Source organism: Xenia sp. Carnegie-2017, unplaced genomic scaffold (genome assembly GCF_021976095.1).
Source record: "Xenia sp. Carnegie-2017 unplaced genomic scaffold, XeniaSp_v1 HiC_scaffold_65, whole genome shotgun sequence".
Classification (NCBI taxonomy): Eukaryota; Metazoa; Cnidaria; class Anthozoa; order Malacalcyonacea; family Xeniidae; genus Xenia; species Xenia sp. Carnegie-2017.
The window spans coordinates 34,347-47,654 of NW_025813532.1; the positions used below are offsets into that span (position 1 = coordinate 34,347).

General features: G+C 36.1%; 1 long non-coding RNA gene and 1 pseudogene across 1 annotated transcript; both read left to right on the forward strand.

Annotated features, from left to right (window-relative positions):
• Positions 1-31: 31 nt before the first annotated feature.
• Positions 32-1,312, forward strand: LOC124459139. Its single transcript, XR_006953483.1, has 3 exons — positions 32-402; positions 1,035-1,094; positions 1,235-1,312. It is a non-coding gene; the product is annotated as an uncharacterized LOC124459139 (long non-coding RNA).
• A 778-nt stretch (positions 1,313-2,090) lies between these two features.
• LOC124459132 lies at positions 2,091-4,958 on the forward strand (annotated as a pseudogene).
• The last annotated feature ends 8,350 nt before the right edge of the window (positions 4,959-13,308 follow it).

The following is a 13,308-nucleotide window of genomic DNA, read 5'->3' on the forward strand; positions in this document are numbered from 1 at the left end:
GTGGTATGTTTTACTACTGGAAAATGTATGCATAACCACACTTACAACCATCTACATTTTACAAACTTTTTTATGTTTTAACACGTATAGAGTGATCATTAATGGAATCTTTATGTTTTATTTGAAATAATATGTTTAAAATAACTCTCACAGTTAACACAAGTTGGCAACTTGGCATATTTACACTTGTAGTAGATTTGCTACTAGATATTTAATTCATATGATAATGCAAATTGATATCTTCCGTTAAATCAAAGTCACATGGAGTAGTAACTTCCTAACAACAAATTGGCTATTGGAGTTTCGAAGGTTAATGAAAAAATGTATCGTTTTGGGAAAAAGTTTAAGCGTTCAAAGACGTTTTTCTACACTCGAGGCCCTCGACGATCACCTATTGATTCGGTAGGATAAAAATTAATTTGTTTCAAGTAACTCAATTTCAGCTTCAACTTAAGAAATGAAGTTTCATTTCAACTACCACATTATCTGATCTTTGAGATAATACTCTCCATCCATATACTTTCATGATGAAAATTTGCTGTTGGTGGGCTACAAACAATCAAGCTGATTGTCGTATTACATAATGCTTATGATTGTGAAATTATTAAAGCCATTCATTCACTTGCATTTGTAGGGGAGTTATCTACGGATGATAATTGTGGTGGTATACATTGTTTCAAGTACATATAGATAGCCCTCTTTGGTTTAAATATTTTAACATATTCACTAATGTGCAAGAATTGACTTTGGAATTTGTGAACTATTTTGGAGTTCCTACTTTGCTCTCTGCAAGGTCTCTGTACATATTAGTGCAATTATGTTGCTTATAAAATTTTGGCATGTTCAATGAAAGCTTGTACAGAAAGGTAAGAAGGAAATATGTTGCATTTAAGCTTGATTGTTGTAAGCCCACCAGCAGCGCTGAACAGATACATTTTCTTCCTATTGCAAGTTAATTGTTTAGTGGTAGTAAACATATGTCTGAAATATGTTTTAGTTGACAACTTATAATACATTGTTTCATCACAAAATAGATGGCCCCTCATAGCAGTCAATCTAAATCAAACGAAGACTACGAAGTGGAATGTAATGTGGTTAGTCTCTAAGTATCTCAAAATTATGAAGTCTGGAATATCTGTGTGGGATGTGTTGCATTAAAGTTGTGAACCTTAGGTGAAATGAAAAATTAAATATGTTACTTATCATATATGGAGCATTGCAAACTTTCTCTTAGGAAATGCATGATGATCATTCATTGTTAGAAGAATGTGTTGAGTCAAACATCACTCTTGAACAACCGTTGCACCTGGTTAGTTTTTAGTTGAATTATTCAGGTTTCTGTAAAGTAATACAGTAAATTCTTTATGCTTGTCAGAAAGCCAAAGTAATATTATAAACTCTTTAGATTTCCCAGAATATTGATGAAACTATTGCCGTTGATGTTGACAAATCTCAACCTGATGAAGTAAGTGCAACTTGCAGATACAAATATAGTGCTCAGAGCAATATGAAATAAAGTAGCACAGATAAGATGAAATCTTAATAGTTTAAAACTTAACTCAGGATTTTATGCTTGATGCAATCTACTATAATGTATTTAATGTGATCCTCACCTATAATATGCAATAATATACTTTCTGCCAAAGTGCAAGGTTACCATCTATGTATATGGTAATCATGAGGAGGACACAATGTTTATGTATAAATATATAAAAGTGACTATAAGTTGACTAAGCTTATTGTGAGTAATGTTTATAGTGAAACACCTTAATCATGTTTTCATTTCTCAAATTAATAAGCATATCATAAAATATTATATATCAAATAAATCTTTAAATACTTCAGTTAGCATTCATAATCAAACATTATTGACAATCATAACAACTTATTCATGACTCAATAATCACTATGTCAACAAGATAAATATTTCTCCCTTAATGGAAACTTGTTCAAATAATCACCAAGATAATGTAAAACTTTAGGGGAAACAACACACTCATAACATGCATTGGTCTCACAGAAAAGAACCCTACCACAACCTAGGAAGCACATATGCGTGTTAACACTGACCACTCTAACCCTGGCATATAATGTTTTCATATGAAACTTATCATGAATGTAATTTCCTAGTAAGGGTACGCATGATATAAGGATGAACACAGCCTAAGTAAGATTAATCATGACTTAACGATAACTGAGCGTATATATGACATAACATTAAACTTTGTACTGGTGTGGACATGCATGATATTTATGTAAACATAGAATAGTTATGACACACGTGACATAAGTTTAAATACGGTATTGTTAACGACATATATGATTTTGATAAAACCATACGAACAGTGAGGGTTGACATAAACAAACAAGTCATACATATACACACAAAACAAATCAGAACCATTGCCTATTAAAGCATTTTCTCGACAATATCTTCTTTGTTCCACAGGAGTTGGCTTCGCTTGGTCTTGACAGTCTTAAACAGGCGTTGCAAGCTTTAAATTTAAAATGTGGAGGGTATGAGATCTTGTGAAATTTTTTTGATTAAAAAATCTTGATCCAATTTGATTTTGTTTGTTCCCTTCGCACACGTTTTTAGCACGTTAGAGGAACGAGCACAGAGATTATTCTTTACAAAAGGTATTTTAAACTCGGTCACTTGTTGGTTACTAATAATTTGAATTAATTGAATTCATTTTTCCGAATACCTAGGTAAATCTATGGAGGATCTTGATCAATCATTTTTTGCAAAATCGAAAGGTTCTAAAGGAAGGCAAGTCACGTTCTTTGTGTAGAAGAATGATGCTTCTGTGCATTGATGGTTGTCGAGATATTCTTAGAAAGCAATTTCTAATCATTAGCTTTGGAACAATTAAGAAATAAAAGATGTTTACTTTGTTTGCACGGACTTATGAAAACCGAGGAGACCTTCGGGAAAACTCGAGAGCAGATCAGTGCAAGCCCGAGACCGAAGGTCGAGGGTTGCACTTGCTCGAGAGTTCTCACAAACGTCTCCGAGGTTTGCATAAGCCAGTGCAAACACGAAAAACATCTTTTATTTCTTTTATAAAATAACAATAATGCGAAATAAATATATTAACAAATGTTTTATTTTTTCCTCTAAAATGCATTCATGATTGATTTGCAAATTCTCTTTGATTGACTGATTTGATTGGTTGAGCCCCGATCTGTTCTGCACAGGCTAATGCAAACACAGCTATAGACCGATCAGTGAACGCTTTTTTTGGTGTTTATTTTATAAACGCTTGTGATACATGATAGTTAAAATAAACATGAATTTGTCCGGCACAAATTTTTAAAACTGTAAACTTTGTAAAACTTGTAAACACTGATGTTAAATTGACTTTCCCTACGTTGCAGAGTATTCATTTATAATGTTGTAATATCACTTTCATCCGTAGGAACAGAGGCCTGCCACTCGAGAAAACGTTGTAAGAAAGCAAGCAAGAACAACTGACGAACTTGAGGTTTTTTGCATCGATTTGTCGAACAGAGATACATTCATTTGTACATTATTTTATGTTCTAACGGAACTTAGAAATTTTGTATAAATGACTCACCAATGTGTTATGATCACCAAATGCATTGCTTGCGTTTCTTTTATTGTTCCTTACGATGAAGAAGGTGGCGAAGAATACAATGAATCGGATTCTGAAGACGAGGAAACAGTACTTTACAACTCCAAGAATCTTCCTTTGGGCTGGGATGGTAAAGTAAGGAAGAATGGGGGAAACGGTCAGCGGAGATCGCCAGAAGATTTGTAACTACAGATTATAGAACAACGGGTTTTATTGTTTCTTTTAGCCTATTCCGTATTGGTTATACAAGTTGCACGGGCTCAACATCTCTTACAGCTGTGAAATTTGTGGCAACATGAAGTACAGGTTTGTGCAATTATCTTTTTTGGTCTTCACTATGAAAAGAGAAATGCAAATCGTATTTTTAATTTTCAGGGGACCCAAAGCCTTTCAAAGACATTTTGCGGTACGACTAGCAACCTGTAATTAAGAGATTTTATGCAGTTTCAATTTAAGAAAATTTGTGAGATCGTCGTCTTTATGTTCCAAACTAAATTGCATGTTTTGCTTCATAAGATAATTCTGCTGCAATGCATGACTAAGAAAGTTTCATATGTATCTTACCATGAATGCTTGTTTAGTATTTCCAGTCAACCTTTCATGTATGAGTTTCAGTTAGCAACTGTCAAGTTAGTCCTAACAAGCTCTTCTAGAAACCATCTAGTATGTTCTGTACATCCTAACTTCCCACGCGCTCTATAACTCAATATTGAAAAACCTTAGTTCAGATCACGATGCATTTCGGCAGCAGCACTCACCACATCATGATGTGCAATGCTCTTAGCGCATTTCTTTATGCCTGAGTTGATATGTCAGGTTTATGAATTGCTTCTCATCTACAGGAATGGAGACATGCACACAATATGCGTTGTCTTTGTATTCCAAACACCGCTCACTTCGCAAATTTCACACAAATATCCGATGCACTTTCTCGTAAGTCGATTTTTTACATTTTTGTTGGATTTCTCCTCTTATAAACCTCTTGGTTGCTCTTATTCATGCATGGCTTTAAAATTCGTTTACCTTCACTTGTAGTTTGAGAGAAACTAAAAGATATGAGAGCTAAGGAACGTTGGCTACCGGATGTTGAGGTATGATGGTGTATCTACGTATATATCTACCTATATCCGTTTTGCGATGTACATTGTTCTTGTCATAAATTTTTTCAAGTTCACGTTTTTTGACTAAATGGTTGACCGTTGATTTGACTGTCGAAAATATTAGTAATATATTTGGCCTTGTTCATTGCAATGAGAAAAGTGATGATATTATTTTTCAGTACAGGAAGAATTCGAAGATTCGATGGGTAACGTGAACAAAAAAACATTTGAAGATCTTAGCCGACGAGGATTACTCTAAAAAATATTCTGCACTTTATTTATGTAAATAATAGGGTTTCTATTCGTATTCCACCTTAAAAAAAAACTTGGTCAATATCCCAGAATCACGTCCTGAAAGAAAAATATGTTGCAAAAACGTGTAACCTTGGGTTAACCTGCTTTTGAACAACTGGTGCTTTTAATACAGTTTCCGTTGCATAGCAACTGGGTAATCTACAAAATGGCGGAAGACTCGATTTGAAAATACCTAGAATCGTTGAAATTGTAGTTCAGAAATACTGATTAATAAAATATTTTCATTTACCATTACAAAACAGATCAATCCTTTGAAATTACAAACGTTTTTTTTAAAATTTAATTCAGAGCGAAAAGTGCGTGAAAATTGTTATCATAAGAGCAATTATACTTCCTGAATTTCTTTACAATCGCTACAAACATTGTTTTTGATGTTCTAAATTATTTTAGAGCATGATTTGGCAATGTTTTGCAATATTTTAGTAATTTTGCTTGTTGAGTTACATTAATCTTTCGATGTATTAGTCCCATAGTAATTGCAGCGAGTGGCAAATTTTTTTTATGACAAATATAATGTTGCTTGATTGATCCAAACTTGTTTCGAGATAAGTGACGTTAGATTTAGACAAAAAAGTTTTTAAATGAAGTTTTCCACCATTTGCTGTCCATTGTATTCAACCAGAAAAAACAACATGAAAATTGCAAGCAAAAAATAAAGCTGACAAATTCTTGTAATTTGGTTTACGAGACATAAGACTGGGCTGTAACCCCCACCCCCCCCCCCACCCCCAGCCCCTCAGAAATTTCAAGCTTGGAGCCATTTAATTATTGATGATGTGTTTTTCCATTGGTCAATAGAACTATAGTGTTTTTTTGTGACTTTGTTGTCGATTCTGTGGTGGATTTGTTTGCTGATTTTTCCTATTTTTGTTTTGGCTGGTTTCATTAGTTGACATGTAGGCTTCTTAACAAAATTTATATGTGGACTTGATTCCAGTGGCCCACAAGTACAAGCACACTTACAAATAACAGCATACGCGCACAAAAATTCGAATACTAACAAACGTAGGTTCAAAATTAAAAAGGAAAAGCCAGGAGTCTATTACTTGACATTTCTTTCCGCTGCTAAACACTACTTTAATGACTTAGGAAGATATCATTCGCAACTATTTTACTAAAAACTACACGTATGATACAATCTTACAGCTATTACAAAAATATCATGGAATTCGCATCTCCAGAAGTACTTTGCTGAATAAGCTTAAGCTTTATGGATTGCACCGACGTGGAAATACCGTTGATAAAGACCACGTAAGAAGATGCATTGTTCGAGAACTAGATGGAAGTGGTAAATTGTTGGGCTATAGAGCCATGTGGAGACGATTTCAGTCAAAATATATGGCTTGCAAGTTCCTCGTTTGGTTGCTCAAACCACCCTTCGAGAAGTGGATCCAGAGGGATCGAAATGGAGACGGGCGAACCGTCTTCGTAGAAGAGCTTACATGAATCCGGGGCCAAATTATTGCTGGCATGCCGATGGTTACGACAAACTTAAACCGTATGGTTTCCTCATCCATGGGTGTATAGATGGATTTAGCAGGAAAATACTGTGGTTAAATATAGTTCCTTCAAATAATGATCCCCGCGTAGTGGGCAGGCTATTTTACGACTGCATATGTAATATGCAACTCTGTCCTAAAATTCTTAGAACAGATAGGGGAACAGAAAATGGGATTATGGCATTAGCCTAGTGTTTCTTACGCCGAGATGGTGCGGACACACATTCTGACGTTAATGCTCATCAATATGGATCATCACACTGCAATCAGCGAATAGAAGCATGGTGGGCCTTGTTACGTCGCTCGTGGGCCTCGTGGTGGATGATTTTTTTTAAGGATTTGATAGCTAAAGGGGTTTTAGACACAAGCAACGTACTTCAACTTGAGTGTCTATGGTTTTGCTTTAGTCCTGTCTTAAAAAAAGGACTTGACCAAATCAAGGAATCGTGGAACAGTCACTATGTACGCAAATCCAGGTTTTACACTCATGCGGGGATCCCTGATCAGCTTTACCTTCTACCTGAAGCAGTTGGAGCTGAAGATTTTCAGAAACAATATAACTACGAAGATCTTATAGAGATTTACAATTCAGTTAATGTGTCGACAGAAAAGGTCTCTACATATCAAAAATACTTCTCGTATAGTGCTGGTGTGTTACGAATAGGACAGATCCAGACATGGAGAGAAGCTTTAATGGCATATGAAAGACTTCTAGAAGCAGCTTAAAGCAAATAGCAATGAACAAAACATATTTAACATTAATAACTCAAAACGATAACGTATATGGTAATCTTATAAAGAAATAAGATAATTTCATATTCAGGGATGGTCCATAACCTTCATCTTCATATGACACCATATCATTGTCCATAAAAGCTTTTTTAACAAAAGTGAACTAAAAAAAGTGTTTCTACAAGCACACTTACAAATAACAGCATACGCGCACAAATTCCAGAGTGGCCCATAAGTACAAGCACACTTACACATAACAGCATACGCGCACAAATAAATATTCACATTCATGGCTTAATACATGACGTTTCGTAAAATCGAGCTGCAAAAACCGAAAAGATTGCCGGCGAGAAATATTTCATGATTCACATGTTTCATTTTCTTCTAAGCTCAAAGCCGACATTTTTAAGGCTAGATCAGGGGTCTCCAAACTACGGCCCGCGGGCCAGATGCGGCCCGTTGGGCCTCTCAATCCGGCCCGCAGAGGCACTTAAGAAAAAAATATTATTATTAAACAAAATAAACTTTGTGCAGAAAGTTCACGTTATGTCGCAAGCCAACTAGCAAGAGTGGCTTACGTCAATTTTTCTCCCAACTTCCTACTTCCGTTTCAAGCACATTGTGAAATTTAAAAAGCTGAAGGATAACGTGGAAATTTTTATATTCTTCGGCCCTCAACATGCTGGATGAAAGTTCATGTGGCCCTCTGGCTTTAAAGTTTGGAGACCCCTGGGCTAGATCAATGTCTACTTTTAATGACATTTATTTTTAAAGAGATAAAATGTAAACCTTTCAATATAGAGTAAGCTATGAAATGCAATCAACTTGTTATCTGTTGCTGTACCATGGATTGAAAAAGGAAACGGAATTACCGATACTGGAACAATCCTTCTAATTTACATCTGTTTCATTTCCCGTTTATCATATTAGCCTATTACACTTGACTTCCCGCCTGAGTCTGTTTCCGGTTGAGATGCGCGCGAACCGATCAATTTCAGGGGTCTGGAAAGTAACTGGCACGGGTAAGAGCTCTGTGACGAAAGTGTGACAAAGCTGCAGGTTATCTCTTAACATACGATGCAAATTACTGTTTTAATGCTTTAATGCCGCGTCATTCACTAAAACATTGTGGTTAGTGCTAATGTCTCCTAAACATAGTTTAACTTAACACGCCCCCAAAATTCCTAGTGGTTGACCATTTGGTTAAATGACCTGTTCTCCTACGTCAGACATCTTCTTACCCTTATCAACCTTATCCAATACCCGCTTGTGAATGAGAGTTACCGCAGAACCCGTGTCCAAGAGCATGTCTATTTCAACATTACCTACCCACCCAGGGACGTAAAGACTCGCGCCGTCATTGACGCTGTACGAACCTAAAACTTTGGGTATTGAGTATTGACACTCTTGGACCCCCTTCCCAGCTTTTGGAACCTGTTTTATCGGTCTTAGATGAATCATCGGCTGGCAAGCGACCCGCGGCGCCAGCCTGGCCTAGTTTTCGTGTTTTTCGCTTCAATCATTGGTAGGGCAATTAGCTTTAATGTGACCTACCCCACTGCATTTCCAGCAAGTTTTCTTACCTCCCTTAAACGTATTGCCTGGCCTATGGTTATTTTGGCGAATCCCAGGTTTAGAACGATCAGTAAGTAGGTTTACGGCCTTTTCAAGTGCTGCAGTCTGCTTGCTGAGCATCTCTAGTATGCGTAAGTCGCTAGACCTCTCGACTACCTGCACCCGAGACGTCTTACTACGAGCAGCACTGTTTTCTGCCTCGTAAATTGCCTCCACCTGGATCGCGCGACTTAAGCTTTCATCTGACGCTAACAACCGCTTACGAATCTACAGACGAAAATTAAACCAACATCGAGAAACTGTCACGAATCACATCACTCAAACAGATGCCAAATCCATTGACGAAACCATCAAAGAAACAACAAACGCGTATCGAACAAAACAGCACAACGAACTCCAACGAAAACTACAAAAATCGAGATCATTTAAGGAAATTAACACCCACACGCATTCATGGGTCAAAAACATATCAAGCAAACCACTCACCGTACAGCAGACTAAAATTTTAAGCAAAGGCTTAAATTACAACATCAAAGACGCCGACAAACTAGACTTCGTTGCCGATCTAGAATCATCACTGAAATTCACCAACTTAAATGATGAAATCAAAGAAGTCATTCGCCACAAAGTAACGACAAACCTCTGCCTCAAAAGACCAGTCACACTTAACAAGGAAGAACAAAAAGCCATCAGAAACTTACGAAACGACGAAGACATAGTCATACTACCAGCCGACAAAGGACGCAAAACTGTAATCATGGACAAGTCAGACTACATCAACAAAGCGAAGACCCTCTTACAAGATACCAACACGTATGAACCTCTACAAACAGACCCCAACAAAACCACTACCAACCGCATCAACAAGAAATTAAAACAACTAAAAGACAAAAAGAAACTTAACGAAACCGTCTACAAAAGAATCCGACCCAACGACTCCTCCACCGCCAAATTCTATGGACTACCAAAGATTCACAAAGAAAACAACCCGCTACGACCAATTGTATCTCTTCCTGGATCTCCCACGTATGAACTATCAAAATATCTTTCTAATATTCTGCACCCGCTAGTTAAATCATCACATCACACTATCAAAAATGCCACTACTTTCCTCACCAATATTAAAAATGTAAAACTAAAACCAGACGAAGTCATGATATCTTACGATGTAGTGTCACTTTTCACATTCATACCACTAAACATAGCCAAACAAGTCACGAACGAACTACTTACTAACAACAACTCATGGAAAATCACAACCGAACTAGACCAAGACAATATCATCGACCTGCTCGAGCTCTGCCTCTCCACTGAATTCACATTCCAAAATTCATATTACCGGCAAATCTCAGGAACACCAATGGGTTCTCCTTTATCCACTTCCTTGCAGAAGCTGTTATACAACACCTTGAAAAGCAGTCAGTCACCGACAACACACACATCAGGCTATGGAGAAGATTTGCTGACGCCATCTTTGCTATCGTCGAAAAAGACAAAACAGAACACATTCTACACACAATAAACAACACCATACAGAACATAACCTTCACCATGGACAAAGAACAGAACAAACAACTTACCTTCCTATATACTTTACTTACCAGATCACATGACGGCACATTAAACACACAAGTATTCCGCAAAAATACACACACAGACCAAATACTCAACTTTAATGGCAATCACCCAACACAACACAAAATTAGTTGCATACGAACTCTCTTTAACAGGATTAAAACACACTGCAATACAGAAGAAGCCAAGAAGAATGAACGCAACTACTTATACTCTACATTCAAAAACAACAATTACCCACGAAACTTTATCAAAAAAGTACTAAACAAAATACACAACAAACCACAAACTGAAAAACCTAACGAGGATACAGACGAACCAGTAAAAATAGTGACATTACCATATATAAACGGAACATCAAAAATGACATCAAGACTACTCCGACCATTCAAAATAAACATCGCACACAAACCAACACACAAACTCAAATCATACTTCACTAAACATAAAGACCGAACAACGACATTTGACACGACCAACGCGGTCTACATGATACCATGTAAAGATTGCCCCAAACAGTACATAGGACAAACATCCAAGAAAATTGAAACAAGACTCACTGAACACAAGAATGCCATCAAACGACGCGACTCAAAATCACTACCAGCAGAACATACCTACGATACCAACCACACATTTGACTGGACAAAAACACAACTTCTTGGACGCGCACAGACAAAACACGCACGAGAATTCAAAGAGGCATGGTACAGCAAAGACAACAACACAATAAACAGACATATTGACATCCCCATCATCTATTCACAACTAAAGACAAAACCAAAACAACAAACTAATAACACAACGACTAAAATAAAACACTCAAATTTCATTAACGCAATCCATACACCCGAAACCATGACAACGCATCTTATACCATCCAATAATACCAACTCAACAACTAACCAACCAATCAGACGCTCCAAACGCCTACAAAATCTTTGTAAATAATATATTCGCACATTCTGACGAAGGCTCGAAGCACCAAGTTGAAAGCTTAATAAAAATTTAAAACAAATCCAGAGAATCCTTATCATTATCATAACATGCCTGGGTTACCAATTTTCAAATATATATATATATATATATACAAAGTGTATAACAATGTGCCCTCCCGGAAAACTGAAATTATAATATGGCTTAACATGCGTTTTTGAAACTTAATGTTTTGCAGTATTGTTTATGAGCACAATGAAATAAATTGACAAACATTGTATTTTTGGTTTGGGACAGTGCATTACTTGCTTTTGTTTCCAAAGTTGTAAATGATGTTATTGTTCTTATCATTTTTTCGCTTTTTCTGGCTCTTGGCAAATTTTCCAGTATTCATGAACATGAATTTGTTCAAGAAAATTGAACACATTTGAACAACTATCCCACCGTTACACCGATTTAATACATCAAGTCGATGCCTAGTCATATATACGCCGTTGTTTGTACTATACGATAGCATGAAATTGATGAAAAGGATCGTTGTATGTCGTGATAGTGCCAAATAGTGCCATGCATTCTATAGATGAATAAGGCCATCGTATGTAGCTCGTCAATGTTGTGTGAGAGCGTAATCCAATGACAACAGAAAAAAATTCTTGTCAAATTCCTAACAATAACTAGTTGCTGCATGTGTAAGACCAAGATCATCATAAAACAAAATATTAAGGAAAAGATTGCTGGATCACGATCCAAGTCAAGCAATTAAATGTATTTTTGTTAACATATATTTTTTGAAAACAGTATTTTATCTGCAGTGTTACAATGCTGGACTTCAAACGTGGATTTGCTTCGGTATCAAAAGTCTAAAACATTTTTATTTTTTGAATTGGTTAACCGTCCATTAAACTGATTACTTTACTTGACAAAAATATTAACCTGACCTACTTTATCAAAGTCGTACACAACAAAGCAAATGCCGAAAGGTGTAAAATCACGCAGCTTATCGAATCTACGCTTGCACAAAGAAATTAAGACAAAATAAAGATTGAAAATTTACACTCTTCCATTATTGGAAACTTTCAATGCAAGTGTAAGTAAGAAATGATGACATTTACATTCAATATATCTTTAACACTATAGACAAACACATATTACTCATATAAAACATGAAATTTCAAAACAAAATGAAAACAATAAAACTTTCTTAGATTAAAAGAACACACTTAAACTAAGCAGTAATAACTATGATTTCAAATAAGAAATAAGCGAAAGAAAGAAACAAAGGCATTTTGTTTTCGCCTGGGAGTGAGAAACCAAAGTTTAGATTAATTATGAAATACGAAAGCTTGAGTATGACTTAACCAAAGGCCGTGTCGAAGAGTTGAAAATCAAATTTTTCGAAAATGGGTGTGGTTATACGGCGTGGTCTTCTGAAAGGAACTACACCCACATGGTTATTCAACACAAATAAGATTTAGTTTTTTTCACGCTTACGTACAAGCCTTATTTAGCCGAAAATATTACTTGAGTGTGTCCCACGCCCGCACACCCTGTCCTTCGTAACGGCCTGCGGTTAACTATAAATATAACTATACACTAAACAAAATTTACGTACATTTTACATGCACATGCCTATATGGTTTGTTGCTGTGTTTTAATATCCACAACTTTACCAAACTGAACGAGAGCTTTAAAACCTGTCAAGAAACTTAAAATTGATGTGCAAGTAGCTGTAACTAATTATGCAACATGGTTTTCAGATGTCTTACAGTGTGATCTTCGAACAAGAGATTTCTATAACATTGCACAACATTTAACGCAAATGTTCGAAAAGTATTTAGGTCCTTAGGTAACATGCTGGATTGAAGCAGGGTAAGATTCGAAAGTAAATGCACAAATTATTTTTTTAAAGTTTTGGCAAAATCGGGTCACATTATTTTTCTAGAACTAAGCTACGTTGCTGCGCTACTCATTTTAGTA